General features: G+C 42.6%; 1 pseudogene; it reads right to left on the reverse strand.

Moving 5' to 3' along the window:
* Positions 1-4,003: 4,003 nt before the first annotated feature.
* On the reverse strand, positions 4,004-4,220 carry LOC102285035 (protein kish-A pseudogene; annotated as a pseudogene).
* Positions 4,221-5,518: the final 1,298 nt, after the last annotated feature.

Below are 5,518 nucleotides of genomic sequence, written 5' to 3' on the forward strand. Positions count from 1 at the left end.
TCTGTGGCTCAGTGACACTCCCACCCCCACCTGACCACCAAGAAATCACAGGAGTCCTTCCATCATGAATGAAAGAGCAGCCATCCTCCTGCAGAGCACTGCTTGGCTTTCAGCTATCTTTGCACACTCTGCAGAGTCTACTTTTGAGCTGGGAGCTACAATTTCCTTTCTGATCAATGAAACTTAACCCTGCAGCACTGCTTTCACACTTCCGGGGTTCTGAACAGATTCGACAAATAACATCAACATTTATTCAGTGACTTCTTCGCTCCAGGCTGTTTTAGGTTGAATTATGTCCCCCAGATTCATAGGTTGACGTTTCAACCCCCAGAACCTCAGGGGCTTCCCTGATGGCTCAGTGGGTAAAGAATCTGCCTGCAATTCAGGAGACACAGGTTAGATCCCTGGGTGAGGAAGATCCCCTGGAGTAGGAAATGGCAACCTACTCCAATATTCTTGCCTGGAAAATCCCAGATACAGATGAACCTGGCAGGCTACAGTCCTTGGGATTGCAAAGAGTCGGACATGACTGAGCAACTAAGCACGCATACATGCACGCACCTCAGAATGTGACAGCACTTGGAGATGAGGTCTTGCAAGTGGTGAGTTAAAGTGGGGCTAGTAGGGTGGCCCCCAGTCCAATCTGATTGGTGTTCTTATAAAAAGAGGAAATTTAGACAAACAGAGACACTAGGAGTGCGTGTACACAGAGGAAAGACTGCTTGAAGAGGCATCAGGAAGGTGGCCGTCTGCAAGCCAAGGAGAGAGACCTTTTCTCAGAGGAAACCAACTCTGCCAGCACCTTGATCTTGGTCTTCCAGCCTCCACAACTGAAAAAATAAACTTCTGTTGTTTGACCACCTAGTCTAATTCACAGGCAGTATTCTGACTAAGTTACATAAATGAATTCAATTCATTCTTACAACAAGCTCTGTGTGTACAGAGCAGGAGGAGTGTTATTGATGTCCTTTTGCAGATGAGGAAACTAGAGCCCAGACCAGTTGAAAAAATAAATGTTAAAAAAGATTAGGTGACAAGTGATTGAGCTAGAATTTAAATGTCATATATAATTTAAATGACTACGTTCTACCATCCCTTTACCCTCAGAGGAGCCCTTCTTTATGCATTGATATGTTTCTCTTACGGTCTTAAAAGAACAAAGAATTTCTTTTTACTCAACTGGAAGTATGGATTATGGTGTCTGAAAATAAATAAATAAATGAACTTCTCTATTTCCTCACTTTATTTTTAAATTCCTTGAAGGTGAGTTTATCAGTTAAGATTTCTCATATTGTAAGAAAACCCAACTCAAAGTGGCCCAAGTTAAGGGAAAAATTGGGGTACTCCCTGACTGCTTCAAATTCTCCCTCAAGGAGATAAAATGGCTGCTCAATTCCAGACCTCACATCTTCACACTAAGCCACTTAGGGATGTGACCATAACTTTTGGCTTTATTTCCTAAAATCCTCAGTAAAGATCCCTTTCTGATGTTTCCACTTTCAGTTTTCATTCATGGCTGAAACACTGAAGCCAAAGACATGAAATAGAATAATTGGTTTAAGGTAATTAGGTTTCCACCCAAATAACAGAGCTGAGGTTCTTAGGAGAGAGATAGCGGAGATTTCCCAAAGTCTTGTTAAATTTTCTAGGGGGTGGGAAAAGGAAGGTTTGGGGAGTTTTTATTTTGTGGATACGGGTTTCTGTTTGGGATGATGAAAAATTCTGGAAATAGAAAGGGTGATGGTTGTACAACATTGTGGATGTATTTATGCCACTGTATTCTACACTTGTGCGTTTGTCATGCTCAGTCCTGTCCGACTCTTTGTGACCCTATGGACTGTAGCCTGCCAAGCACCTCTGTCCATGGGCTTCTCCAGGCAAGAATACTGGAGTGGGTTGCCATTTCCTTCTCCAGGGATCAAACCTACGTTTTCTACATCTCCTTACATTGGCAGAGGGCTTCTTTACTGTCGAGCCACTCGGGAAGCCCATTGTACACTTCAAAATGGTTAAATGGCAAATTTTATGTTATATATATATATTTCCACAAAAAGTAGTTTTTAAAAAAAAAGTAACTTTTTTAATGCATTTCACTTCCACGCCAGCTGAGGCCAGTTTGCATTTCATCCCCAAAGTGCCCTTTTGCCAATTGAAAACAGCCCTTGGGAGCCCTCTCTAACCACTGAGCCAGTGTCAAGGTCAACGGGCATGAAAAGGTACCTGCCAAGGGTCAAGAGCAGAATTATGTTCAGATTATACTGAATGCTGACTTGTGATCGGGCTCAGGAAACACAGTACTGTTCATGGGAGCTAAGAACCCTTACCTTCAACTGCCAGAGATTTCATGCAGGGACATAATTAAGGTCAGATCACTTACTGGTGGTTTGAATGGGGGAAAAATACTGTAGTGGGCTTTTTAAGTAGCATATTTTTGTGTGAGGGGAACACGTTTTACCAGGGGGAAGATGACAGATAAAACAGGAAATGAGCTGTAGAGTCTGTCTTTTCTCCTTTGACTCTGTGTAGTTAGGTCCATACCCAGAAGTCTCAGCAAAACTTCCAGAGTGCACAGCACTTACCCTCTGAGATCTCCAACACAAATGAGCACATGTGATAAAAGCCACTAGGCAGCATCCTTTCTCCAGCAAGCAAAAAAGCAGGTGTGTGCATGCTAAGTCGCTCCAGTCATGTCCGACTCTTTTCGGCCAAATAGATTGTAGCCCACCAGGCTCCTCTGTCCATGCGCTTCTCCAGACAAGAACACTGGAGTGAACTGCCATGCCCTCCTCCAGGGACTCTTAGGCATTGCCTCTTACGTCTGTCTGCGTTGGTCCTTTACCACTAGCGCAACCTGGAAAGCCCTGAAAAACAGGTTGTTTCCTGCCATCTAGCTGCAAGGCAGGTTCACAGTAATTTGATGTTCTGAGTAGCTGTTGTTTCAAAAACAATGAATTTCTATCCATTGCGGCCAGCATCAACCTCAGAATGATTTTATCCCTGCCTGCCTTTGTGCAGCTAAGTTGAGAAATGTGGGCTGTGACAAACTGGAGCAAAGAAGGGACAAGTTTGCATGTCACTGGGTTGGAAGAGCTCTTTGATTGTCAGGGAGGCTCGACAATGCTGTCAGGAGCCGGCAGACAACAGCACCGGGATGCACCAGATGTCTGCTCTGGGTCGCTGACAGCGAACAATTTCAAGTCAGCCCAGGATCAAAGAGTTGGGACTATCTCAAGAAAGAGTGTTAAAAACACAAAGGAGCCTGCGTTCTGATCAGAGGAAGTGGCTGAGGAGAGAAAGGCACAGAAAGGGAGGAAACCTTGAGTTTATAAAATGTTAATGAGCCTCAGAATCGTAAAATTCTGCCTGAAAGGAAAAGAAAGTGTGAAGCTCAAATCAAAGTTTCAGAGCTGAGAAGGCTGAAAGCGATGTGTTGGCCACAACTGAAGAACAAAAAGCGGTACAGAGAGAACTGCGTGGTCTGCGATTCAGATTACATTTCTGTTTCCAAGGCTGATCATTGGTTTGAATAAGCAGATCTGAGACAAAGCATCAACACCTGCGGTTTAACTGAGCATTTCTCCTTGCTGTAAACTGCAAGATTTTTTTTTTTCCGTTCGATAAAGATTTACCATTTCCAAATCACAGTGAAAGGAACTTGAATAATTCACCAATTTTGTTTTCTACTATGTGCCTTAAAGATACCTCACTAGTAAAACTGGTATCTGGCACAACAGAATGACATAGGCAGACTGTAATGTTGTAGTGACAGTAATGAGGTTGACTGTTACAGACTTATTTAAACTCTGAGTATTAAATGTTGCATCCTAATTATTTATATAGAACATTGGTCCAATAACAAAAATAGAGAACAGCAGCTGAAAGTGTAGCTCATTCGATGTTCAGAGATAAAAGGGTTAACCATTCTTTCCATTATTTTCTGCAGATAAGTCTTTTTTTGTCATATTTAAATGCGATGGCAACTGAGTTCTGGCCTTTTTCCAAGCTACTGTATGAAAAGGATGCTGGAGGCCATCGCAGTACGGCACACTGCAACATAAGGACTCTTCCGTTCACCAGTTCTGGCACACTTCCAAAATATACCCAACAACCCAGTTTTATTTCTGTCCAGGAGGCTGGATGCCAAGGATTGGATATAAACACAGGTACATATAAGCAGCAAGATTACAGTCAACAGACTGAAAATTGAAAATGGCAGACATTGTGAGGCGGGCCAAGCCCCAGCCATATCACCCTTCTGGGCCCAGCACTGAACTGCAAGATTTTTGAAAGACAAATATTCTTTTAAGAAGGACTAAGCACAAGCTGGAATCAAGATTGCCGGGAGAAGTATCAATAACCTCAGACATGCGACACCACCCTTATAGCAGAAAGTGAAGAACTAAAGAGCCTCTTGATGAAAGTGAAAGAGGACAGTGAACAAGTTGGCTTAAAATTCAGCATTCAGAAAACTAAGATCATGGCATCTGGTCCCATTACTTCATGGCAAATAGATGGGGAGACAGTGGCTGACTTTATTTTTGGTGGCTCCAAAATCACTGCAGATGGTGACTGCAGCCATGAAATTAAAAGACACTTACTCCTTGAAAGAAAAGCTATGACCAAACTAGTCATAGTGTTAAAAAGCAGAGACATTACTTTGCCAACAAAGGTCCCGTCTAGTCAAAGTTATGGTTTTTCCAGTGGTCATGTATGGATGTGAGAGTTGGACTGTAAAGAAATCTGAGCACCGAAGAATTGATGCTTTTGAACTGTGGTGTTGGAGAAGACTCTTGAGAGTCCCTTCAACTGCAAGGAGATCAAACCAGTCCATCCTAAAGGAAATCAGTCCTGAACATTCATTGGAAGGACTGATGCTGAACTGAAACTCCAATCCTTTGGCCACCTGATACAAAGAACTGATTCGTTAGAAAAGACCCTGATGCTGGGAAAGATTGAAGGCAGGAGGAAAAGGGGATGACAGAGGATGAGATGGTTGGATGGCATCACTGACTCAATGAAAGTGAGTTTGAGTAGGCTCCAGGAGTTGGTGATGGACAGGGAGGCCTGGCGTGCTGCAGTCTATGGGGTTGCAAAGAGTCAGACACGACTGAGCAACTGAACTGAACTGAAGCTAATTAGTGGCAACAGTCAAGACAAAGAAGCAAATAAAAATATTGGAAATGAGACTTTAAGTAGAAATGTTAATAATAAATTTGCTGCATTGGAAATTAAGTTTTAAGAAAAGTGTGCCACATGAAATATATTTAATAGTAGGGAGTAAATGAATGATTTTCCTCTGGGGAAGACTGTGGCAGTCTAAGTGTCTTGAATCTGATCTCCCCATTTCTGCTTTGAGGTGTATTTTTTTCCTTTTCCCTATTGTCTCTAAAAACAGCCCCTGTGAATGGGTCTGAAACTCCATTCAGAGAGAACTACCAAAGAAGGGGAATACGTAATAGATAGAGCCAGCTGGAAATTTTGAATTTTTTCACTTAAACAAACCTTATCAGAATAAGGG

Source organism: Bos mutus, chromosome 12, assembly GCF_027580195.1.
Source record: "Bos mutus isolate GX-2022 chromosome 12, NWIPB_WYAK_1.1, whole genome shotgun sequence".
Classification (NCBI taxonomy): Eukaryota; Metazoa; Chordata; class Mammalia; order Artiodactyla; family Bovidae; genus Bos; species Bos mutus.